This window comes from Dicentrarchus labrax, unplaced genomic scaffold (genome assembly GCF_905237075.1).
Source record: "Dicentrarchus labrax unplaced genomic scaffold, dlabrax2021, whole genome shotgun sequence".
NCBI lineage: Eukaryota > Metazoa > Chordata > Actinopteri > Moronidae > Dicentrarchus > Dicentrarchus labrax.
This window is the reverse complement of record NW_026136715.1, coordinates 9,570,896-9,598,544: the sequence shown is the minus strand read 5'-3', so window position 1 is coordinate 9,598,544 and position 27,649 is coordinate 9,570,896. Positions and strand designations below refer to the sequence as shown.

At 40.8% G+C, this 27,649-nt stretch overlaps 1 protein-coding gene across 2 annotated transcripts in view; it reads left to right on the top strand.

The window, feature by feature from the left end:
• LOC127376766 (nuclear receptor coactivator 3) overlaps nucleotides 1-27,649 on the top strand; it is a 65,439-nt gene that overhangs the window by 14,687 nt on the left and 23,103 nt on the right. Inside the window, exons 1-2 of one of the 2 annotated variants that reach the window (XM_051423974.1) lie at nucleotides 11,036-11,056; nucleotides 23,363-23,449. The gene's annotated coding sequence lies outside the window, so the exon portion shown is untranslated. Of the gene's footprint in view, nucleotides 1-11,035; nucleotides 11,057-23,362; nucleotides 23,450-27,649 lie in introns of those variants that run through there. The other variant, XM_051423973.1, reaches the window with a different exon arrangement.

The following is a 27,649-nucleotide window of genomic DNA, read 5'->3' as shown; positions in this document are numbered from 1 at the left end:
CTCACTTGACATGAAATAAACCTTTGACAAACTCATATATAGTTTTAGACAAAATAAGTCTGGTATATTATTTAATATGGTGTTTGCATGAATAACAGGAGATTATGTTTTCATTTAACCTCCACAGTTAGCCATGATAACCATTTATGCATTTGACACACTGATAATAAGAACTAATCTGGCAGCTCTGTTCTGTAAAATTAGAATTTTATTTTTTTGATGTTTCTCAGCAGAACTTGAACAAATGACTGGGCAGGTGTGACTGAACAACATCAATTATAACAGAAGATGGAATATATGCAGAAAATTATTTATTTAACACAAGTAATTTTGTTTTAGTGACCTGCTCAACTCATATTCCATCTATAGACGAGCAGAGTGGAGCAGCTTTAATAAAAACATTACCAAATACAGTACATTTAGTTTTGGCAATGTTCAGCACTAATCTGTTCATTCTCACCCATTTATTAATGACATGAAACCCGATATGTATATTCTCTCTCAGCTCTCTGATTGCTCTTCCCACTCCTATGTGCATTTTTGAATTTGGTACGGGTCTTATGTGCTTTTTAGATTGATCCCATTTGGGCTCAGTAGGTGATACCAACTAATTTAACTCCATGAAACGGTTGTGTAAGACACATTTAGATTGCTCAGTGAAACATATGACTCAGGAAATTTTGAAAGCGTGCAGATGACATCCAGAGAAGACGCAGGCTCAGGCTTTAGTCAAACTGCTGAATTTCACATTCTGCTGTGGACGGGGACTAAGCAGAGTTACTACCTTCACCCATCTGTTTCTGCCAAGCTGGGAAGTGGAAAGAAGCCCTTCGTGCATCAGGCTCAGCTCAAGCAGAGGGGAGGGAGCGTCTTTGGTTGAATCAGCTTTTCCTCTCTCATTTTCTTTTATAGCCTCCCTCCCTCACAATGAATCTGTTAGTCCTGTGAGATCCGAGTGGTAGTAAACAGGCAGTGACATCTGCATGCTCTCTTTAGAGTAAAAGGGGCCAGAATTTAAATATTGATTTGATGCAATGTGAGACAAAGATTCCGGTTCTTCTCGTGTTCCCCTTCTGGGGGCTTTTTTTATAGCTGTTGTTTGTGTATTTTTAGGTGTTGTCCAGCAAATCAGACTTTACCCAAAAACAAGGCTTCGCTTGTGTTAAGGTTCCTCACTCCTGCTCCTCGCTGTGCATACGTGCACGTTCCTGTGTCTCAGTTCGGCATCAGATAGACTTGATGCCCAGGATGAAATATCATCTCCTGTTGGACTCGGCTGCCCACTCAGGTAACCATCAGGTGAACAGCCTTCGGCTCGCCTGCAGATCTAGAAGGCTGCTGGTGATGTTTATTGAGCTGATCAAGCCTGACTAATGGACAACTGACTGACAGGCTGTTGACATCGCTGGTAGATTTGGGTGTTGTGTGCTGGGGGGAAATGCTGCCTTTTACTCTACAGCTATTTGTTACGTGACTTATAGCGCTTTGAAAAACTGCCCGGGCAAATATATTTGTAGGTGCAGCCATTTAAACTGATAACTATGACTTTTTCCACCCTGCTAGCTACTTTTACATGCCATAATGCACATTCAGTTAAGTCCTGTTTAGGCCTACTTCCTGAGGAGCAGTGTACTAGTCAAGTAGTAGTAAGAGATTGTTTTTACTTTGACGTCCCTTCCATTAAATGAAATTCCCCTGGTATCTGATATCCCGTTGGATGAGGTTGGTTTAAATTAACCCTCTCTGTTACATCCCAATATCCTGCTTTGACAGGAAGCACAACATATTAAAGAGGTGAAAACACTCTGGAAATGTTGCTGTCATTGTGACTAAACTGACATGCCACGCCACTGCAAATCATCCAAAGTGCACCTGTGCAAGGCAGCTGCGTCGCTGTCCTCTGTGGTTGTTTTATACTGCTAACATTTCAGTAGCATCTGCTCATAACAATATATTCGTATTTCTTAGGAAACTAAACCTGCAAGTCAGGGTGTTTTTAGATGGAGATTCGACTTGTAGATGTATTTTCCTGTCTACATCCTAATATAAGAACTTTTTGTTTGTCTAATTTGCTTTTATTTGGAAATATATTAGTTTTTGTTGATCAGATTTTAATATGATACCCTATTTTAATATGTGTATGTATATTGAAGATGTGCAGCATGTCACCTGCAGCTCTTCCTCGAACAGCTCACTGTGGCTGTTCCTTCGTGTCCCATCGATCACTGACATACTTCAAACTGACATAAATCAGCTGTCAAAAAATATTCAGAAAATGCCCGTTTTATTTAGCAAGAGTGGCAAATGTCAAATAAACTGACAAACAAAATGCATTTCCTCTGACTAGCTTACTTCAAAATAAAAGTCAACTCATATTTCCCCAGTTAAATGCTTTTAATATGAAGCTTCAGCAGTGGGAAATGTAATTCTAAGGTAACAAAGACAGAACAATCTTATTTTCGTGTGATGATATGCAAATTAAAACATACTATGAATATTATATTCAAGAGCCTCCTGAATGTTACACACTGGACCTTTTAACGCTCTACATTGTCTGAGCTGGTCCAAATGCCGGTGACTTGAGTGTCTACGTTAAACAATACAACATCAGAGACTGAGATAAAGAATACAGAATCAAATTCTATACGTGAAACCCAAGGCTGACGATCTTGAAAATATAAAGCAGGAAATAAAACAGACATCGACAACTTTTCAAGCACATTCACACTGAAAAGGCCTCAACGACCCTCGACATTTCATCACAACCTCAACTCCATAATAGTTTTACGATTTGGCCTGTTTTGCACTGTTTTCAAACATTACTGTTGTAAATGAAGGTTCTTTTTGGTGATGCTGCTGCCCTTTGTTTACATTTGCATCATGGATTGTAACCCTTTTTAACTAGGGTGGATGCCTGTTGTCACGTGGACTTTTCTCTCTCCTCCCAGGGAAAGCGGCTTAGTTATGTTTATGTGATACCACAGTAAATACTCACACATGGTGGAAACACAACTGAAAAATGTTTTTTTTTCTCTCTCTCACACGTCGGTGACAGGCCTCCAGTGAAGGCCTTGTGGAGAGTACGTGTTAGCCCACAAAGATCCCTCTCCCTATCTCACCACAGCTAAAAATAACACCATCTCCACACATAGAGAAGGAGGGAGGGAGAAAACAAGAGAGGGTGGAGGGAAGGGAGAAGGAGAAGGTGGAGATGACGGGATGAGAGAGGGAGGCAGAGTGAGAAAACGGCAATCAAAGCGAGAGAAAGGGGAAAGGAGACGAATAGAGGGAGAGCAGAGGTGCGGGGAGGAAAAGAAAACAAGTCATTAATAATTTACCTGGAGGACACCTCTACTTCGACCTTTAGTTCTGGTCAGTGGTGTTCAGCAAAGAACAAAGTGTTTTGCAGAATGTTTTGTAGTGTTGGGAAAGTCTTTCACATGATCTGACTGGTGTGTGCTGTCTGGAAGTTTTTTTTCCCACAGCGCCTGGCCAGGTGTGCTCAGGTGCTTAGTGGGCGTTCAGATCCAAAATAGCACTGTGATAAAAACACCAAAAAAACAGGTACCAGTTAGAAGATGAAATATGATCTAGGAAGGATGATTTAAGTGAAAGATTCATATTTTGTGCCAGGTGCCAGATTTTTACATTTCTGGGAAGTTCCGGACAAAAACATTTTTTAAATAAACAGTACGGTTACCCCGCTCAAGTTACAAGTAATCTACCAAGAATTAGTGTTTGCAAGTGTGCAGTGTGTTTGTGAGTGACATTGCGTTGCAAAAGTTAAATCAAGTTCAAGTAGTTTTTTAAAAAATATTTTTGTTCCTGTGTTCTAGTCTGTAGGATTGCACTGTAAAAATTTAAACTATCAGGCATAACAAATAGAGGGAAGTAAGCTTCAAACCTTACTGAGGTTTACGTTTCATAGACAATGAGTGCAAAAGAATAGACAAAAGTTCTGCATCTAAGTGCTCCAACTTAAACACGTGTATACACACATAAAGGATAATGCATGTATGCTTTATACTTGAAGCAAAAGGAGGGGGGTTCCAATGTTTTATAGACATTTATTATCACTGTGGAACTTTTTTATCTGCATGTGTCAATTTTTGTCAGACAGACAGGAGCTTTGCTATTTTCTGATCTTCTCTCCTCACCTTCCAGAGCTCTTGCTGCAGCTGCTTCACAGTGAAAACCTTCACCTAAACATCTGTCTTATTGCCAGTACCCAATACTGACTCATTTTATTTTTTATTTAGCTGGCATTAACTGACACACACACCTTTCTGATGTTTGCTTCTGCATCCAACAGTTTATGTAACTTTCTGAAACAGACAAGAGCAAAGCAAGCAGAGTTTGAACTTCTCTCTCAAGCTCTCTTTAATTTTCTTCACTTTAAGTGTGTACAGACAAGGAGAGGCTGTCTGTGTGTCCATATGTTGTCAGGTTTCACTTTTTCCTTTAGACATGGTTGGATAAAACTTTGTACAAAGCAGTTTTTTTCAAGCATTGAAGAATAGGGCTACCCCCTTAAACTTGAAAAGACCCTGAGTTGACTCGCATTTTGTCAGTCGAGTCTCTGCACTTTTGTTTAATAGCTGCGTGATTGTGCACAGAGTGACAGCATGGCAGGCTGTGAACTTTACAAACAGAGTCTCAAAATGTCCACAAACCACAAAACTAACTGTGATGGAAGCGGAGGATGATGGTTAATGGAGGGCAGCGTGACACCAGATAGCGTGAGGCAGTGTTACTCTAGTCTCTTGGCTGCTCCGGTGCTCTCTGGTTCAGCGCTGACTGTCAGTGAAGTCTACTAAACCACTTTTGAACCAGATGGTGGTACAACCTCCTCTACCACTGTCCACTCTGATTGACTCTTTGGCTAACAGTGCTGTCAGCAGCCCTGTGGAAGAGACGCTCTGTGGTGCGCTGAGATTTTATAACTGAACTATGAGCAGGATGCACACTTTTACTTAATCTGACTGTGAAAATCTGACCTTTTCACATCACAGATGACGAAGGTGTTAAAATGTGTGTCTTGTCTGAAAGAAAATTTGTATTAGTTTTGTGTGTTTAAAACATTGTTAACAGGAGTGGCCTGTGACTACGACAAAGCAGAGCAATGAAGTGTAAAACAGGAAAAGGCAAAGCTTAAACCATCCAGGGAAAGTTGAATCTAAATCACTAGACTGGACTTTTGATGAAAGGCTTCTTGCTGTCCCCCAAAAACGACAGGAATTGTTACATTATACAGCAATTTAAGTGTAGTACAGTTTATAATCCTCCCATTTCTATGGCAGGATAAGGCATCTTGGCAGGATGAGGCTCACCTTGAGTTCCAGAACAGTTTGGCTGTACACACTTCAGAAGGTTTGATCGGTGGACCAGGAGACTGGTCACAAAGCCAACATGCTGACAGGTCCTTGTTTATCACCACAGATTTTATTCATCGCTCTGATGCTGTATTCTGATGCTTTACTTGTCCCTTTTTACTCCGAAACACGCACATATATTCAACTCTGACTAGTCAGGACTAATTTGTGTCTGCTCTGTATTTAACCTTTGTCCTGACACACTTCAGCTGCACAAAAGAACAGAAATATAGCTGGAGGAGTTAAGGGGAGGTGTTGGGCAACTTGTTGCTGTGTGATTACTGTGCTATGACAAACACTATTCAGCGTGTTTGTGTTTGAGCGCTTTTAGAGTTTGTATTTACCAACAAAACAAACGAAGGTCCTGGTTAAAGGTTTGGGACATGGTGATGCTGATTTTTTTTTTTTCTTCCACAAGCTTTGCTCCGCTGCATAGTTTTCATTTGCTTCTCCTGCACAAAAGAAAAGGAGAAGGCAGGGAGGAGAGAAAGGTTTTTGGTTTTAGTGCCACAGGGGGGTTGGGGGATTTCAAGCAGCAGAAGAATGGGCAATGCAGTTGACATTGTTAAATTTCAAGTGTTTTTCAAACAGTCCATTTACTGTGTAACCTTAAACCCTGGGGTAACACTGGGGCCTCTCTCCCTCAGGCAAGGTGTTACAGGCCATTTTACCAGAGCAGCTTAGTCCAGAGTGCTTGTCCTTATGCTGGAATGTTTTACAGATTGTTAAACTCCCATATTTGTGAGAACGCAAGACTTTTGCATCCATTAAGTGTATCTGTTTTTCTCTAAAGGTGTTTAATCTAGAGGTAGCACCTAAGATCTTAAGCGATAACTTAAGCAAATCAATATTTTAAGTTCACAAAAAAGGACAGACCTGCAAATGCTCCCATGCAGATTGGTGATTGGACAGATAATTGGAAAGCTGTTAGTCACGTTCAAGCAACATCTTCTCACACCTTCACTATCAGCTTCAACCCACCTGAATGTGACAGCTACAAAACAAACCACTGTCTAATCTAAAGAACTGTTTTTAATAAAAGGCCAATGAGGGGAAAGAGAGAAAGAAGCATTGAGAGAAAGATGGATGAAACCCCACTGAGATGTTACTTTGAGACACTGAAGGTGTTTAAATGGATGATGTTGTGAAAAGAACCTCAGCGAAGAGACGGTTCTATACTTGCTGGCTGCCTGTCGGTAGCTTGATTTTTATCCAAGAACTTCTTGGCAAAGTTTGCATCATCATTAGATAGTTTGACCTGCAAAAATACTAGAATGCCAAAATTAAATCTGCCCTTTCTGTACTTAATCATTTCCACCAGAAATATCTTAAGTAGGAGACAGCCATGATGAGAACTGGTCAAATCTCTAAATGTTATGAGAGAAATTCTTCCTTCTCTTTCTTATTTCCACTTTTTACCTTGGATCCAAAACAGAATTAAAGTCTTTTTTTAAGTCATTGTAGCGTTTTGATATTCATGCAAGTCATTTATGAGGGAAAATGTCTGGTTTCAGCATCTCAAATGAGAGGATTTGGTCACCTTGAACTCTGATTGGCATAGAAAACTTACTAAAGTTGCTCCTGCAAAGTTAACATGCAGAGGGGATGAGAGAGTTTCTTGGAGCCAGCACACACAGCTCCAGACAGCTCACTACTCTCCTGCTACAATACCTAACATCAAAACAACAGCATATCTTGGCAAACTATAAAGTATGCTTAAAGTCCGTGGTCAAGTAATTTAACATTACCTGACACACAAATCCTGGCTGGATTGACTGGAATAACAAGTTGGTGTTGTGTGACTCGGTCCGATCCAGTTTGTTTGTTTTCCAGGCAGGGCTGTGTACAACCACCAGATTTTTTGTCAGCCCACACACAGAGCGGAAAGCGAGCAGAGATATGTGCTGAATTTGAAGAAAAAATATAATTGCATTAGAATGGCATTACCTTAACTTACCTTTTAAAGGTTATAAAAGCAGTTGACTTGCCTGTAGATGTCGCACTAGAGCACCAGCATCTCAGACCAAAACAATGGGTGATACGACCAGACTCTATTGACAAAAACAGTATTTTTTTTTTTAGATAATTATAAAAAAAACACAAACTGGACAGAAACAAAATAAAACTCACCTAAATGTTTTTTGTTTCCAAAGTCCTTCAACCAATCACCAATGTTACTTTGATTGAAACCCTTAAGTTTTAGTTTTTTTGGCAAAATGGGCTGGTGTTGCTGCCATGTGACATTAGCTAATCCTTTAGCTTGTTTTTGCCACTGACAGGCCTTTTGTTTAACGACAGGCATGATATTACTATCCCTCGCCACCAGACTCCATAGACAAAAATGGTTATTTTACTTCACATTTCATCGTAACATTGTATCGTCATTCAAAGTGGAAAGAAACAAAATAAAACTCATAAATAAAACTGTGCCAACATCACCATCACTGGTTTGGTCAAAACATTAAACATCTTTCCTTGATGTCAAGAATTTTTCCACAAAGATTATGTCGCTGTCTAATCACACAAGCTTTAAAGCCTATGGAGAAGTTGTCCACTACAGTTGGACCAAACTGTATGAAATATTAGCAACATTAGACACTAAAGAATACTAAATCCTAATACACTTCTTGCACATTCATCATGGATAAATGTAATAAACGTATAAAACCTATATATCTGCCTACTATTTTTAACAAATTCCATGGATAAAACAAAACCAGCAATATGTTTGTCCATCTCAGTATCTCAGCTTGTCGGTGGCTCGCAGCCCCAAGCCTGTTCTTCACTATTGAAGACTTAAATCTTTAAAAATGGATTACAAGAATATAGTTCCATTTTTAAATAATGTCCTAAAACTGCTGGGCACTGTGGCTTCTAAGACGATGTTACTCAAACAGGAGTAAATAGTGTGTTTGTTGGGGACTATTTTAATCTGTGGATTGGTGCTCTACTTAGTATTTACAGCAGCAGGACGGTGTGTGTGTGTGTGTGTGTGTGTGTGTGTGTGTGTGTGTGTGTGTGTGTGTGTGTGTGTGTGTGTGTGTGTGTGTGTGTGTGTGTGTGTGTGTGTGTGATTGACTGGAAATAAACTACAGTTCATGGTAATAAAGGAACATGTCACTCAGTGCAAGAAAGTGGCTCATTGATGTATTTTAATGGTTCTTGGACAGCAGTCGAGCTCTATGGCGAAGGAGGAATAATACACACGATTCTTGATAAAAGGATACATTTATTGTTGGTTTTGTGGGATTTGTTGGCAGTAAGAAAAACAAAGAGCGAGCTGGAGATCGCCAGACTTGTCCTTTTAAGTCGAACTGATTGTAACAGACATACTTTATTTTCTGGGTGGAGAGCTGGATGGAAACGCAGCCTCTGTGAAGAGAAAGTCAGCTACAGGTGGAGGGTGTCTATACATCTCGTCACGTCTCGAAGTCTGCTCCTGTCCACACTTCATCCGCACACACTTGTGATATTCACAGCCTGCTGCTCTCATGAGGGTGTGTGAGTTTGAGTGTGTGCGTGCGCCTGCGTGTGCCTTATTATCGCAGTCAGGTGGATGGAGGAGGAGGGTGGAGGCAATTGTGCAGTTGATGTGGGGAGAATAGAACAACAGGGAGCTTCTTCAGTGACCGAGGCTGTTAATTAATCAAACACGCACAGACACACACAGACAGTGATGAAGAGGATATAGAATCTCACACACACACACACACACACACACACACTCACACACACACACACGGCCTAGTCTCCTTACAAGAGGCTTGAAGCCATTCTACTTGCCGTCGCCAGCCATGCCGACTCTGCTCGCTCTATTTGCAGAGCCGCCCCTCCCCTCTCTGATGCTATGATCTAACTGCAGCCTCCTCCCCCTTCACAGACACACACTTACACTCTCTCCACACACACACAAACACACAAACACACACACACACACACACACACACACACACACACAGCGTTCCTTATACACTCACCATTCAGCACACTGGCAGCATGCGGGGTGTGTCTCCGCAGTTGGTCTGTGAGTATTTATATGTATGTTGTTTTGATCAAGTGGCGTTAACATGGACTGTGGACTCCTGTGTCAGTGCTGTGGCATGCATTGTTCATACTGTTGATCTTGTGGGTTTTTTCGACCCACACGCCGCCTAGGTGGCATCTGTTTCGGAAAGCAGAGGAAAAGTACTGAAATGTAAAAAAAAAACAACCCCCAAAACAATAAAGCCTCCTATTTTTCCTGCCCCTTCTCACTATCCCCATAGATCAACAACAACTGGGTTTTTCCTTTTTTTTTGTCCGCTGTGATCAAGGACAAATAAACATGCAGAGGGAGGAATGGGTGGCGGGTGGTGGTGGGGGTATCTGCTTGGAAAAGAAGGGAATTAAAAAAAAACAAGTAGAAAGTGGAAAAAACAAGAGAGCTGGTGGAGAAGCAGAGGCGAGCTTCAGATCTTTACAGTCAGATCCTCAGAGTGGGTCAAAGTTCCCCCAGCAGCCAGAGACGCGTTCTGATTGGCTGTGGAAAGGTGAAATTAAAACCACGGTAAACTTTTGACCTCGCAGGAACCGGGAGAGGAACGCCCATCGCTGTAGCGAGAGCGAGCTTCTCCCTCCTCCTCCTCCTCCTCGCTGCTCTCCCACCAACCCACCCCTCCCTCATCCTTTCGCCTCTATCTCTCACTCTCTCTCCGTCTCTTTTATCTGGCTCGCCCCTTTCCTCCTCCTTTTCATACCCCCGTTAGTCTGTAATTCGCTCTTGTTTTGCTCTCTTTCAGTCCAAACCATCTCTCCGTTTCAAACCCCCTCTATCTCCAGCTCTCCTTTGCTGTCTCTCTTTCCCCCCGATGAATTTGTGCCTTGCTGCATGTAGCCTGATGAGACGGACGGAGGGAGGGAGGCACAGAGCAGGAAAGAGCTGGGGGAAGGGTATAGAGAGGGAGGAGACAACCAGAGAGGGGGGGATGGGAATAGAGACAGAGGGAGAGAAGCAGTAAAAGAAGGAGAAGACACGGGGAGAGAAGGGCAGGAGGCAGGAGGAATGCAGCCTTCTTGACTGTGTGCTGCACAAACTGCTCCCTGTTAGAGTAGAAGGAAATCTAAAGAGGAGTGAATGTATAAATAGACATGTAACTGTGGCTCTGACTAAGATCTGCTGAACGGCTGGGTGGGGAGAGCCCATTTTTACTGCTAATGGTTTCTCTCATTACACATCAAACGACTGGAGGAAGGGGGGGGTGTTTATGTGTGTGTGTGTGCGGAGTGGGCCGATTTTAAATGATTTCATGAGCCAACTAAAAGAGCAGCCCTCTCGCTTGCCGCTTTGATGCTGCGTGCGCTCACATAGACACACGGGGCTCGCAGCTGTATTCGGCCATTAGCAATTTCTGAACTACACATTGTAGTGGAGTAACTGTCTACTTTTGCTGTTGTTGCTGTTCACAAGTAGACAATCTAGTAGAGATGTCCCCCAGCCGGTCCTAAGTATCGCTATCAGGGGGTAGATCTGGGCATATTTTAATGGTTCGGTATCTGCCTAGATAAATCTGATCTTTTCTTTACTGTGTTTTCTCCACTTCAGCCTGCCGGTGTATCAGTGCTGCTCTCCTTTACCACCACTGGCTCTATAGTGCAGCATTTCGCTCCATATGTGAGTGTAAATGTGAGAAATTATCTGCGCACTGGTGAGTGAAAATGCATGGATTCAATGAGATATGACAATAATTATCATTAGTAAAGCTCAGTATAGAAAAACAGTTTCAATTTCAGGAGTCGAATTCTCCCAGTTAAACTTTTACTCTTTACTAAAACAGGACCTTGAAGATTTGGATTTGGAGTATTTGGACAATCTAACTTGATCGGGACACATCTAGTCAGGATGTAGAAGACATTTTAGTGTCTTCCTCTTCTTGTACTGCACACGTGCAGGTGTAAACATAGTCTCAATGCCTGTCATCAACGAGATGGCACATACAGAGGGCCGTCAGTTTTACAGATTTTAATGCGATTGAATTAATCCTTTTTGGTTCGGATTAAGCACTACGATGAGTGCACAGCATCTAGCGGCGGAAAGGTGTGGAGGAGACGAGAGCCAGAGCCGGTCATCTAGGATGAGAGGAAGCAGGAGGGAAAAAGGAGGCTGAGATTCTTTGCTTTCCCTGCCAGTAAAAAAAAAAACGAAACAGTGAGTTAAGAGAAGAGGCTGTGGATGTTATTGAGTTAACCAGACAGAGCTGGAGAGAGAGAGAGAGGGAGAGAGAGAGGGAGGGAGGGAGGGAGAACAGTGGGAGCTGAGAGACTGGCTCGATAGAAGAGTGGATGAGGGGCTGCGCTGTGTGGTGCTCTGCCTGCTCCTGCCGCACAGTGGGCACCATATGGTCTCATAATGTATAGAGCGCTTGTCAAGTTTGTCCTGCCTCCCAAAAACTTGTCTTCCCTCCTTCTACATCTTGCCAGCCAATTACGTCACTCAAGACAGCCCATTAGCTAAACACACACACACACACACACATACACACACACACACACACACACACACACACACACACACAATGCATCCCATTAGGTAAGAGGCCCCCCACTGATATGCACCCGCACCATCTTCAAGATAAGAGACACTCCAAACAAACATTTGGGTCTGCACACACACACACACACAAATACACAAAAACAAACACACAGTTAGATAAGGGCCCCATCCCCCTCTAATGGGAAAGAAGATTGATACCGACAGAAAAACAAACATTTTTCAAGATGTCGCTGATGCCCCTGCTTAGCTCCTTCCGCTTTAAATATTTAAAGCAACCATGGTGTGTTTTTTATTTCCATTGTGATCTGATGGAATTGTTGATTTTCTCTGATGTTAATGCAAGTTTGCCGAGCACACAGAGCAGCAGCAGCAGCAGCAGCAGCAGCAGCAGAGCACAGAGACGAATGAGTGGATCCCCGAACGAACGGTTGATGTGTGCTGACAGTGATGTGCGTGCAACTGAATGCAAGTTGATTTCTGATTGGGGAATATTGTGTGTAAGGAGGGATTGCTTTCTCCTGAATGCTGTCATCTGGTTTCAAGGTGTGTCGGCTGCTCTGTGAGCGTGTGTGTGTGTGTGTGTGTGTGTGTGTGTGTGTGTGTGTGTGTGTGTGTGTGTGTGTGTGTGTGTGTGTGTGTGTGTGTGTGTGTGTGTGTGTGTTTGTGGGTGGTTATGCATGTTGCCATGCAGTTTCCCTTCCTCTCCGGCATGTGTTTTTGTCTGTGGGAGTGATGGATGTCAGGCAGGCAGCTAATGTGATTTAGATGCTCCACCAGGAGTGTGTGCGCGTGTTTGTGTGTGCATGCGTGCGTGTCCCATCCACGTGTGTGCAGCTGAAACTGCAGTGTATGTTTGTATATGTACCTCCCTGTCTTGCTCCCTCCTCTCCTCCTTTTCTCTCTTCTTCCTCCTATCCTCCACCCCTCCCACTCCCATCATTTTTTCCCTGTGCTGTGCAGTTTTTGGACTCTGAGCAAATAAATAAGGGGGGGGAGGAGAAAGGGAGGTGTTTATGTGGCAAATCTGCTCCCTCACTGTCACCACGGAGAACGAAAGTGTGAGGAAGGAGGTGAGGTGGAGGAGAAGATGGTGTTCTCTTGCTAAGACCACACTGATGGGTTATTGTGAACCAATTATGTCCCATTCCCAGTAAAGTCTCACAGCTCATATTCACACACACACACACACACACACACACACACACACACACACACACACACACACACACACACACACAGTCACTCATCATCACATACATGCATCAGCAAAAGAAGTGCTCTTTGTCCTGGCAGTTCGAGCAGTGAAGAGCTTGAGTTTTATCTGCATGCAATTATTTGTGAGAAAAACACCTTTACACTGTCATACTGTTCTTTCACACAAACTCCACCCTCCTTTTTTTTTTTTTTTTCAACTCCACCAAGTACGATTTATTGACCTTTTTTATATCAACTTCTAAATCATCTCTGTAACACTCAGATCCTGCATTTGATACAGAATAATGGACATGTTTAACCATTCACACCTGACGGGTTAATTCCTGGTTTTCACCTTTTCATACATACAGCGGTAAAGTACTCATTCGGCAGAAAAAATTCCCTTGTGCATGTTGTAATATTTATTTTTTGGATTATTTCTGATAAATTAAGGTGTAAACACCATTTTAGCTTACCATATGTTTATTTTATATCTGTATATAATAGCAATAGCTAGCTTTAAGAAATGAAGTGGACTAAAATGCTTTTGAGTACCTCCAATTGTACTGTATTTGCACCCCTGCATGCATATGCCTAAATATTATACAGCAAAAATATTTTGGTTGGTTGTCCAGGTCCAGTGAGGTTACATTGATTCAACATGATGGTATTTCATTATAGGATTTCTTTTCTCTAATATACAAGTTGTATGTATAATATAGTTAATATAACAACCTACAGTACATTAGTCAGTGATGTTGAAGTATTTCTGAGTTTGAAATTTTGCTGCTAACAGCCTGATTCTCATGAAAGGTAAAAGGTCAACGCTCTCGCGACAAGAGTAATGTTAACAAATCGTCTTAGAAGGGAGAGATGCACACTCTTGATATTTGGATTATTTGTTCAGCAGTTGGCTGTCAGTACCAGTGAAGGAAATAAGCAAAGACTTATTTTAAAGACCCACTATTCGTCTACTGTCTCAGTCATATAGGAAGTATTTAATTATAGAAGAGGCAAAGATGCTTATGTGTTACCAGCAGCAGCCTCAAAATCAAAATAATTCAGTGCTGCAAAAACCCACCACCAATAATGCTATTTACACTTTTTGTAACAGTTGAAATGCACAGGCACACAGAGGCATCTTTTTTCAGACAACACTTACTTCAGTGCAAAAGCGTTTGACAAAAGCATTTGCGGCAGCAATAATATTTAAATAAGGTATTTTTATTGGTATTAGTGCCTTTCAAAGTGCTTAACATAAATATGCAAAACATACAGAACAAATAAATAAGTACAAATAGTGCGGTTTGTTAAGTTGGCCTAAAGAAAACAACCTTGTCTTTAATAATGCCCTCGAAATATTTTTTAAGACATGCAAATAACAATTAAAGAGAATAAAAGTACATCTACTGCCTCAGCCAATTTGTATACAGAAACATGTTGCCATGGTAGCAGAATGACCATCAGAGGCAGGGTTAGAGATGGAGGGGCGTGTCTTATTGATTGACCCGTTACACTAATTAGGTGTGAACAGTCCAGAAAACTAACCCCCCTCCTCAGCCTATGGCCTCATTTTGCCTCCCCTTAATCACAGACATCTCGTTTTTCCATCATTTTTAATTCATTTCACAACCAGTTACTAAAAGCAGATGACAAATGTTTTCCTGCAATCTCACTGAATTTTTTTCTCTGCCCCATGAGGCCTGTAACTAGGTAATTTACTCTTTGTGATGACAAGAATGTTTTAAGCATTTACCAAAGCTCCAGTCATTCACCGCTCTCGGATATGACAGCCGCCCCCCTTGGTTCATTGTTAATTAACTCACAGAAATGGTCCTTTATGTTATGATAATGCACAGCTCCTGCATAATTGATGGCTTCCAATGAGGCATTTTATTTAATCTAGTTCTCTGCTTGACAATGCATTACAGCCTGACCGATATGGGTTTTATTGAGACCGATAACAATTTTAGACAGGAAAGAATTCATTGATTACCGATATGACGGCCAATACAGTGGATTTTTGAGCTGGAATGAAAGTATTCTAAAAGATTTTGCAGCAATATGACTATACAAAGATAATTAAAAGACTGCTTTCTTAAACACAGCTTTATTAAAGTATATTTAAGTTAGATATTTTTTAACATGTTAAATAATTCAACATATACATTTACAAACAATTCTAGAAATTTACAATTTACATATACCTGCATATTGGGTGACATATACACTGAAACAATATCAGTGTGTCTGCAGTAGGCCAATATCCGATATATCTGTTGAGCTCTACAGTTGCACTATTTGCACACATTCTTGACCCTGAGATTTCCTCACAACACGCACTTTGAATCACACACGGTTTACAGAATTGGTCCACGTGTGGCTGTTAGTTTACGTCCAGCTGAAGGAGACCGATGAGGACATGTGAGGTTTACTGTCCTTATCTTATCAGGGCTGTTTGTTGGCTCAGCAACATTACTGTCATCACTTAACACACAAGAATGCGTCCATTATTTCATATAGTCTCTCTCTCTTCACCGCACACATGTTCAGCACGTGGCTCGGGTGAGGAGCGGTACGCAGGAGTTGTTTTTGACAACATGCACTTCTATGCTTATCAGGGTTAGACTGGAATGCAGGATTACAGTTCAGCAACGCTTTTTTAATGATATCTGTCAACCCTCATTTACTGTGCAGCTCATGTTACTGGAGAATGTTCATGAAGGTAACACAGAGACTCCCAGCTGTTGTGTTAACACAGCAACATTAACACTGTGAGCCAACTAATCCCGAATTTAAATCATATGACTGTACTGTGATATAATATTCTTATCAAATTTATGGGGGAAAAAAGCATTTCATGGCTTAAGAATTGCTCAACACACTATCTACTGTTTTTAAATCCTCCTGAACCTTGAAAGGCTAATGCTTACTTGTGGTACAAAGGTACCACTGTAAAACCTTTACAAACAGCCATGAATGTGCTTCTAGTGACACAGTCAGTTGGCTCTGACTACCAGCTTGCTGTTCCTGCTACAGTGCTGTGGTCAGTCTGCCCCTGGTCGGGTCACAGTCACCTTTACCGGTCTCTTAAAAATCTGCTGAGAGGGAGGGAGTTAGCAGAATGAAGCGGTGTAGTTGCACTTTAAACTCAGAGGCACAGACTGCACTGGTATTGACATTTTGACAAAATAAGCAATGTATTTAAGTAGATTAAGCAACAAATTAAAGATAAGAACCTAACCTAACCTGAATGGATAAACATAATAAAAGCCTATGCTTCCACAGGGTATCGGTAAGGGTTCACTGAATGGTTTCAATGCTGAAGCTTCCTGGACACTTTCTGTATTTTGTTTTTGGCACAATTGTAACTGGTTATGTATCTGTATTATTGATATATTTGCATATTGGACCAAATAACATGAATAAACGAGGCCATGTCAGGTAGCTCGAGCTTTGTCTTTTCAGTTGTAGGCAACTAAGTTCATCAGGAGAAATAAGAATATAAACAAATAAAGAAATGTTGCGGACCAGTGGTGCGTGTGTGCAGTGATCCCCTCATTTTTTGATCTTCAAACGTGGTCTTACAGTATTTGATACTCCGTGAATTCTTAGAGAAGAAAATTGCCAGTTTTATTACATTGAGTGTCAGCCTGTACTCAAAACAGATGTTCCACCGTAAAGTCATTTTAAAGTGGCCTTGAGCTATTATTACAAAAACCTGATGCAATAATTTTTCTTTCATTTCTTTTTATAGTCGCTTCTTTTTTAACAGTTCGTCTTCTCTGGGAGTTTAGTTAGCTACTATTGTTGTGGACTTTACACGGTAGCGTAGTGCAGTGTGCTGTGAGTTTGCTTTCCTCTACCTTCTTGGAAAGGATGACTCATACAAACGCCTGTTTCCTTTTTTGAATATGTAAATGCATGTTTGATGGCAGCCTAAAGCAGACACACCCTGGATGGCTGGATGAGTTTTAGTTTTAGACCTGCCTGGCCTATTTCTGCCCTCAGCCAGACGCTTTCCCTGTGCTTTTTTTCATCCTCCACCCCCTCTTATCCCTGCTTGAAGTGTGAAGTTTGAAGCAGCAGACTGTGTGCTATGATAGCGGTAATTGGTCTAAAGATGGAAAGTTCACTCTCACTTTGTCACTGAACTAAGAAGCAATTTGTTTTCAATGAGTGTTTTTTTTAGCTAGGCTAGTTAAGAACAATATAACATCAAAGGGCCATTTAACAGCCAATAAAAAGGGGGTTGGGATGATGGAGACAGTGGAGAGACTGGCACTTTGAAAAGCAGCGCTGTGTCTTGTACGAGTTCATTGTAGACGGAGCAGGGTAGCTGAGAATGGCTCCCCTCTTTGGTACCCCCTCGTCTGTGGAGGCGAGCTTTGGACTTGGAGTTTTTTATTAGCCTCTGTGGTCTGATTTGTTTAAGGGGAGGCAAGGTGCCAAGATGTGGCTTGGCTCCTATTTTGCTCCAGTGTGAGTGCAGGATTTGTTGGAGGGGGGACTGGGCGAAGCAAAACTAAAGCAGAGTTACCCAAAGTACACACACACATGCGCACACACTTACACACAATGTACTTTTATGTGTTCTTCTCTGTGCCGTTGTGTATGCTGGCTAGAACACACAATTTCCCTTATTTACAGTCATTACAGAAGACAGACACATAGAGAGAAAAATCCTGCCATAAAAAAGAGAGACAGTAAGAAGAAGGGGGCGACGAGAGGGAAAAGCTCACAGAGTAACAACTAGTGGATGTGCCTGAATTTCATTTGCTATCACTCGCCTGAAGATGTTTCTTAAAGACACACATCCTTTTGGCTGGACATGAATGTTGTTATAAAGGGTGTGTTTTAAGTAAACTCAAATAAAACTCAATTTAGCATGCACATGGTCGGTTTTTGATAGCCGGTTCCATTTTGGATCTGGTTCCTGTTCATCTGTCATAAAATACCCCAATTTGCTAACCTCAAACCAACAAATCTCTTATTGAACATTTGACCTTTTTGGGGGGGGGGTTTATGAAAGAACAAAACATTCAGACAGCGTCAGCAGGCTTCTCGGTATTGCCTCATCAATGATGGACATATCGACATTTTGGAGTTTAAAAGTCTGATAATGATATAGCGATTGTTATTAATTTGTTTCAAAACTTAAGCAAATAATCTTGATCCATTACGTTTTATTTCTAGAATTGTGGTCATGATATATATTAAGCGTTTTGACAAGGAATTTAACGATACGACAGTTAAATCGCGATACAAATATTTATACATAAGATTCAAATCAGTGAGAAGGAACATTTTTCATGTTGCTCTTTTAAACAGCAGAGGGCGCTATCTATTTCTGATTTTTGTTGTCCGTAGTTGACAGGTTCGTATTTTCAGTTCCACGTATTACATAGAAAAGGAAGCATAATAAGCATTGTTTTGCAACCTAAAAATAAGAAAGAATTCTTTAGTTTGATAAAGGAAATATAAGAGAAAACGTATTAATAAATTAATCTTTTTCAGTCATAATTTCTGTTCAATCTCATTTTGTTAAAATAAAAAAGTCGTGAGTCAATCATATTGGGATCCCAGTAGTGTGAAGTTTATCGTTACATCCCTAGTTTTTCTGCTATGTGGTGAGCGAGCTATGTAATGGGGACACTTCTTCTTAATAACCTGAAATCTTGTTTGTTACTTATTGGCCAACATAATATTGGTCTTTAACTGTCAGTTTTATCCGGTCCTGCTGTCACCTTCACTGGCTCAAATTAAAACTCGCTGTAGCTAATTATTTAGTTAATTTCAGAAGTGACTTGATAAAAGACCAAAATGAAACGTTTTGCCTTTTGTCAGGTTAATGTGCTTTCTCCATGTCAGTTGTCAGAAAACCCCACTTATGACTGCCAGTGGACTGTGTGTTTTTGTAGTTCATTATTAATAACTGAAGTTGCTTAATTTAATAGTTTAATAGTTCTAAATCAGGCCCTTCAATACACAGATCAAATAACTGATGAAAAATAAGTCAGTTTCAGATCCAATCAAGATTTCATATCTCCTGATGCTCATCTCATTTTGAGATTGCAGCTACAGGTTGTGAACATTAATTAGGCTGCCACTTAAAACTGCACTGTTTTGTATTCTCAGTCAGCGAAAGGTGATTATAGATCGAAAGAAAATCTTGGAGTTTAAGTTAGTTTTAACTTTAGTTAATTGCAAATGTTGCAATCTAAACTTAATCAGATTTGATGAGGGATTCGAAAGGATTTGGATTCAATAAGAGGATTTGATGCCGGATTCAGATTCAATAAAATGTTATTGAGCCCCAACCCGAAGGGATTCAGGCCTAATGGTGGCTTTGCAAACAAGAAGAAGTGCCATATTTGGTTTTGGTTGCAGTTTTGTGTGCAGGCTGGCTTTAGTAGAGCGGTTGGTGTTGTTTTGGTTCATGTTTTTTGAGAAACTTTATTCTTTTGTGTTTTCTGGTCATGGCCATTACTCGTAACCAAAATCTGTCCTGGGAGCCTTGTGGTAGTTGTCTATTTAGGCTGTGTTCTTCTTATTTCTTTAAATGCAATGCAAGTGCCAACGCAGAGGCAAAAAGAAAGTGATCCAGCAGAAAAATTTAACCTGGCTTGACTTTTGCTGTAACATACCGTCACCTGGGACGGTGCTGTGTTCGCCAAACACACATTCCTGCTAAGATTAATTTGTAACATGAACGCTACATTTAAACTATTTACCACGCGATCACATAACGATAACTTTTTGTGTGTTTGTGTAGTGTGTTTTCGTCGTCTTGTTCATCTTGTGGTCAATAAGGTACAGGTACGAACCCGTTCTATTGTTTATTTATCTGAATAGATCCTATCAGCTCTGAACAAGTCTTTTGGATCAGGTTTTCGTTATCTTAAAGATTCCCTTCCAGACGTCAATTAAGATATAAAAACAATATATAATAATCTGCTTGGAACATTAATGTGTGTCTGATATGTTTTCTATAACAAATTTCCACATTAAAATCCCTAAAAAGGCATCTACTTCTTCTACGTTTTCCTGCCGGGTACAAGATGTTTCTTGCTTCACTGTAAAGTCCATTCTCGGTGCATGTACACTGGGGACTTTATTACACCTGCATAAGTTGCATACTGGACCAAACTGTGCACATACATCATTCTGCACAGTGAAGCTCAAACATCCAACTGTAGATATATAACATATTTTTGAGCGAAAGGGAGACTTTGATGATTAATTTATGCATGTTTGGTTTGGGTTGGTTTCATGGGTCCATTTCAAATCGGGTAAAACACTTTGGAACGGTGAAGACTATCATAAGTTCCTCTTATCTGCGGCGGAAAGACAGAAACAACTAGAAGAACAAACTTGATTTAGTTGAGTTTGTAGTTTACTGCCTCAGATCCTTCTCCTACAGATTCAAATGGACTTTGTGACCAAGAGGAAACAGCGATATTCACAAACACTGTTCCATATGTGGCTCTCAGTTTTCTTCCTGGTTCAGCTGAAGGTGACAGATGAGGACATGTGTGTTGCTTTATCATCTTTAGCTTATCAGGGCTGTTTATTGGCTGTGAAAGTGTCCGTTCCTTCATATTCTGTTTCTGCTCTGCATGTGGGTGGCTGCATTCAGACTAAGTAACAGAAATACTTAAAAAAAAACAAATAGAAAACCTCAATGAAGGTGCAGTCATCATACAGCACTGTTGTATGTGTTGTGCTTCAGCTTGAGGACCGCTGCCATCAGAGAAGGACCGGTCAGTGTAGCTCAACGTCCATGGGTGGACAATCCCTGAAGGAAACTGGAGCACAAAGGTTTTTTCTCTAATTGATTATTTATACAGTTCATGGGCTTGATTTGAAAACGATGAAAGAATCGGTAAATTAGATTATCAAACCTGTTCTTTCACACAGTGTTCATTTTAAAGCCATGGTTTGTGGGTTTATAAGACAAATATCTCCCTTTCAGTCAGCGTGTAATGTAGTTTTTCCTGTTCCACATGTTTTATCTTGATTCTTGATGCATGATGTTGCATTGTTTTTGGCTGCTGCACCGACATATTAAGTTGAACACCAGTTAGCAGAGTGAATTTCAAGGCAATATAAGGCAACTTGGGGTCAAAGAGGCCCAGTGAACATTGATTAATCAAAGTTGTGCAATATCATGTTACATGGAAAGAGGAAGAAATCTCAAGTCACAACAAACTGATTACCGAGTTAAATCAGCTACACTGACAGTGTCATACGCTTGTGCAGCTTTGAAAAACAGAATTGCCATTGAGATAAGATCCCCATTTGTATCAGCTCTTGTACTGTTTTTGATATACCGAGCAGTTCATGAAATTAATGGCTTCCGTATGAGCATCCATAGTAAAATGTGAACTCTGGCTGCATCTTTATTGCATCCTTTAAAACTGTGTTGTTTTAACAAGAGGAAGATGCTGTTGTGTAAGATATTTATTGTGTTGCTCAAGTGCAGCCATGAAGTGCACACAAAAATTCATACAGTGAAAGGTTGAAGGCTTGTTTAGCTGTCTGGTGAGGAGTAATTGAAGAGCACAGCAAGATAAACATACACGGGTTTAGAGGAGGACAGCTGACTGTAAAAAGGTCTCCTCGACTACGAGCTTAACATCTCTCCATAGTCTCAACCTCTGCATCATAAGCTCATTCACTCTGCTTTTATATTCAAGGCTTTATGCCGGTATGAGCAACCGTTGACTTCCATTTTATCCACTCTGGTTTTCATGGCTGTGTCAAAGTGAGCACAAAGAGCAGAAATGATGGCACTGAAGGCTTTCTCGTCCCTGTTCGTGCACAGCGAACTACTTTTTTCACCCCCTCAACTTTTGCACAAAAAATGGAGTCCGTTACTCTTTGTCACAGCTGAGCTATAAATTCTTCCCAGCTTAAGCAGTCGTTCTCTAGCTCTATTTTTCTCCCCTTTCAATTAATAGGAAACACATCGGTTGAAGGAGGGTCTTTGTTGGAGTGTGAGAGTCCATACATCACCTAAACTAGAGCAACCCCCCCACCCTCGCCCGCCTCCTTCCTCCTAGCACATACACACACATACCGACAGCCCCCATCTGCTCCCAATCATGGGTGCAGCCAGCGGTCAGGTCGCTGACGGTGAACACTCGCACACAAACACACACACACGCGCACACACACACACGTAAACATATACAACATAAGCACGCCAGGCATGAGGTCGCCCATTAAACACACACACACGCTCATGTAGGCGTGTCTTGAACTCAGATATTTGATTGTAAACGTGCACTCTGACACGAGGCTCACACACATCCTCAGAATTAAAACGAAAGTAAACCTACTTTCTTTCTCTCTAACACACACACACACTTTGAGGCACAGTGACAGATGAACATGAGACATCCTGGCGGCGTGCTTCACTGATGACAGGGTGTCATGGAAACGCCCAGCATTCTCCATGGTTACGCACTCTTACCCCCACGGGATACTCTCTTATGATTGTTCAGACAGAACACTTGAGCTACTACAACAACTCAGCGGGGCCAAAACACACACACACACACACACACACACACACACACAGCCACACAGCCACACACACACACACACACACACACACACACACACACACACACACACACACACACATTGTTTCTTATCAGGATCTAAATGGACACAAATTAGCCTATTATGTGCTTTTGGGATTAGAGCGGTGATTTAGCCTAATAGTCTGTTTTCGTACTCTTGCTCAGAGTCCACTAAGCATGGGAGATATTGCCAGTAAAAGCTTGACGTTTAAATCCAGTTGTATGGATCTGGAGTGCACATTTAGTGGATAAGACCTTTCTTTCTTTTACCTTTTATAGTTAGAGCGACTGGCTGAATTGTGGGCCACATGCTGTCGTCACTTTCAGGTTTCGACCGTTTGGCTTCCTGTAAAACTTGTGTCTCAACATCCCTTTTCGTGTTGGTGCAGTTGGTCTGGCTGTGGGAGCGGTATGTGAGTTGATGCAAATGCACAGGAGCCACGACGTGTTTTGCTCCGTACACTTGCACCAGTAATGAAGACAAAAGCACCATAGCGAGGCACGGTACCCTCAGAGTTCCTTCTGCTCATTAAGCCGTTAATGCAGCTTCCTGTACATGTGTCTTCGGGCCGCTGATTAATAATGCTGCTTGTTATTCATTAATATCACCGTAATGAACATGCACTGCTGAGGATGATTGTTAAACTTGTATGTGTGTTTTGTCTTTCTTTCTCCAGACTCCATTGACCAGCCCACATAGGACCACACCCCCAGAGTGTGGGGAGGGGGGATCTGATCGTCCATCATCTCGGCGCCATCACAAGGTGGGCTAACATCCCATAGGGTTGGCATGGTAACGGCCTGCTGGGTTTAGGTTGAGCGGTTTGCCAGAGACAGTTTCTTGTTGTTGCCACATTCTTGCAACATCCTCCTGACCTGAACACTGAAACGCAGAGAAGTGTGTGTGTGTGTGTGTGTGTGTGTGTGTGTGTGTGTGTGTGTGTGTGGTTTTCTGAAGCACTTTTTTTTTTATGGAGGTGTTTTGTGTTTTAGGTTTGGATTTTGGATTTTGGAAGGTGCAATAGTTTAGGAGGGAAGAGTGGTGGCGGTGGTGGTAACAAGAGGGAAACAAAGAGGGTTGAGCGGATGATTTTCAGGCAGATGAGAAAATGAAGAGTGGGAAGACAGCAGGGAGACAGGAGGAGAAATCAAATTATTCTTTGTGCTCTACCTGCCACAGAGGCTGAAAGAGAGCATTAATCTTTTACCCCTGTCTGCAGGTGACAGCAACACAGACACACAAATAAATGTACCAAGACTTAACCAAACCACACTCTCCCTTTCGTTCACATGCAGTCTCACACATGCTTTTGCAGACACACTGCCGTTGCACAGATAGCAGGAGTGATTGTGTGCAGAGAGAGGTCAGTAAGAGAGAGGAGGAGGACGAGGAGGAGGAGGGAGAATCCAGTTCCAGGCAGTGGAAATGAACAGGAAGAAAACTAGACAGGATGAAGATGAGGAGGGTCAGGCAGCTCTTCTTGAGGATTCTTCCTCAAAGAGTTAAAAATGTAAAGAGTCTGTTAATTTTTGCCATGGGTGATGTTAGGTGACTGGCTGTTGGAGCCAGTCACCTTTCTGAGACTTGGATGTGCATGAAACTCCAGTGTGAATCATTAATACAGAAGTTGAGCCACTGTACTAAAAAGCATGTGTCCAATTATCCAATCACAGAACTCTAAATTCAGTTGTGCGTGCCTTTGTTGAGAGGTTAAACCTGGAAACATGATTATACATTCAGGTTACATCCGTTTTTGTTTTGGATTTTAGGTCAGTTTTGGATTAATTCAGCAACTATGGTGCAGTGTTTTGTCCCCAATTGCAACAATGAATCATTTTGAATTTGCTTTAGGTCTATTTTGTTCCTCTGACCAGATTCTTCCCCATAGCAGTGGCAGCTGAGGCTCATGGGTATTGTAATAATTAGACCCGCCACTAGAGCTGACACCTGTAGGTAGAATGTATTATTAATGTATTATTATTTATTTAATAAAAACAAAGACAATAAAGTGCAAGTAGTATTAAGTTGAGTGAAGTGTGATGAATGAAAAGTGCCATCACACATGTAAGGATGTGCCTCGTTTCATTGAAAACAGTAAAATGTTCTAATGCATAAAGATGTTCACAAAAAATAATTGTAATACCTGCAACAATTAAACTAGAAGTCATAAAATAGCAACTGGAATGGTGCCATTAGCAGCATTAGTATTATTAATCAATCAGTCGATCGACAGAAAATAAATCTGGTAATCAGTTAATTGTTTAAGTTTAAGTTTTGAGGGAAAAACGCTGTGAAATTTTTGGTTCCAGCTTCTAAAATGTGAATACACAAAACAAAAAAAAAACCTTTGAGTTTTAGGCTGTTTTTCAGATAAAACAATCAATTTAAATAACTTGGGTTCTGGGAAATTTATCAGTATTTTCTGACATTGTGTAGAAAAAAACATTTGGAATAATGGAATAATCAAGAAATTATAATAATATATGATATTATCTAGAAGTGTATATGTTATGTTGCTATTACATATTGTGTATTTGGTATTTTTATGTTATGTTATGTTAATAAAGCTCTTTTCAGGATCATTGACATTATCATTAAAACAAAAACACTGAAATGGGAATTTACAGTTAGACGGCAAACTGGAACCCAATTTCTTTATCCTGCAAAAAGCCTCAAAAACCACTGACGGCTCGTGCGAGTTCTCTGTGTTAAGTAGCTGCAGCTCTTGTCATGTCACTGGTGTGAGTTTACATGGCCAGAGCAGGGCCGTGTGCCTCTGTTTTGTCAACAGAGATTACGAAAGAGCGGCTGGCAGGCAGGTAGGCGGGGGAGGCAAAGTGGGGCTATTTGCATCACCCAGCCTGAGCAGGGCCAACTCTGTCACCTTCCCTCCCCATTTCCTCCCTCCCTCTCCCTTCCTATCTACTCCTCCCTTTTGTCGCCAAACAACCAGCTCCCTGCCCGCACCATCCCGCCTTCACGGTCTTAACCGTCCCCTAAAAAAAGAGAGAATAGAAACACAGACGCTTGTCACACAAACACACAGGAAGTTTGATGGCAGCAGGTGCCACAGTTCTTCCATCTCCGCATTCGAGAGATGTGAATGAACATACTCGGCTAACCATTGTTTTACTCAGAGAAACCAGCTGTCTGATAGATTTACAAACTTTCTGTTAACCTCGAAGCTCTACTGTACGTAAGAGTTTCAATTCGACCCTGAATGAAGCTGCAACATTGGCTGAGACGGGAATAAACCTTCCTGTGTACAACATAGATCAAAGATAGGTCCAGATTGTATTTGTTCTTGCTCATTTTTCCCGTGTACTCGTCGTCTGCCCCCAGTAACTCTTTCCGACGTGTTCTTGTTTGTTGCATTGTTTTTTCCTCTACTGTGACTCACTCTGTCGTGGGGGAGGCTGTCGTCTCTCCACTTTGTTTTCTGTCTGCCGAAAAACAAATTTTTTAGCTTTTAGTAGCTGCTGTTCATCCATTTAAAATCTGCTTCACTACAGACGTGAGTTTAACTGACCAGTGTTATTGAAGCACTGCTCATCTTATTGCAAACAGTTTTATTATGCACAATGAAGTATACAAAGAGCACACACTTTTCATTTCTACAATTTGAGTTAAAAAATACGACTCAGCTTGAAGTCCTACATCTAAAACATTTTGGGAATTGTGTGACTTTTATATAAAGTTATATTATATATTATATCACAGCTGTCTGCAAAACCTTTCTACCAATAAAAACAGAACTAATTCATTTTTCAATTTTAAAATAAATGTTATCTGATTGATATCCATGAAATGAATAGTTAATATTGGAAGTTTAATCCATCGTCTCTACAGACTTTTTAAAGGTTATTGTCAGAAATAACAAAATCTCTTTGCAAACTTAATTTTCTTTTGCTACAATAAAACATTTTGTGATTATTCTGGGAAAATAAATAAATAAGTGAAACAAAACAGAAATCCTAGGGGCTGAAATGTCACATGGATTTAATTTTTAAGACAAACAGCATGATGACAATTTTGCTACGGATATACTCAATAATAACCTGAGCAGCACTCGCTCCCTATTTTAACATTTCATCCATGCCAACTGCACGGAGGAAATTAATTCTATCCAGTAAAATGCTTTACATACAGCCAGGGGCGGATCTAGAGAAATATTCATGGGGTGGCCAGAGGGTGGCAAAGATATACGCTGAATGAATTGCAAACAATCACATATATCAATATTTGCTTGGAAAATCCCCCAAATGAAGACATATGAACTCAAAAACATTAAATTGTTGTGGCATTGAATAGAAATATCTAAAGGTGACATTATAAATCAATAAATTGTTTTCATTTGCAAATACGTGTCCTTTTCATTGAACTTAAGCCTATCACTTACACACCTAGACAGTCTATCGTTTAATTAAGTTCTGTTTTTTAACACATTATTTTAAAAATGGCAGCTGTCACCCCATGCCCTCCTTTAGATCTGCCCTTGCATGTAGATGTGAATTGAACATTTTGCCTAATATTGCACAAGCATTGTGTCTCAGTCAGTGATGTCTGAATGAAGCTGTAAGGAACATTTATGTAGAAAATGTCTGATTCTCAGTCAGTGGCTCTGAGAACAAATTCTCAAAAAAGACCCATTTTGCATTTTAACTTTGCCCATGGCACAAAATAACACCTGACTTCATGGAAATAATTATAACTTTAGTTTAATTTATTTGAAGACATCTAGATGTCATCTACAAGGCACAATGTCATTGCGGTTTTTTGTTGAGTTTTTTTATTTATATACAATACTACATTTATGTGTATTTTTTAACCAATATGTGCCCAATATGGGAGTGTTTTTGTTGAAAACCTCGATAAAAAGATTTTGAAAAGAAAAAAAAAACGTCAAAAAGCCTTTAACTGATGGATGAAGCCACAAATGTTATGTTTTCTGTGTCTGGAAATG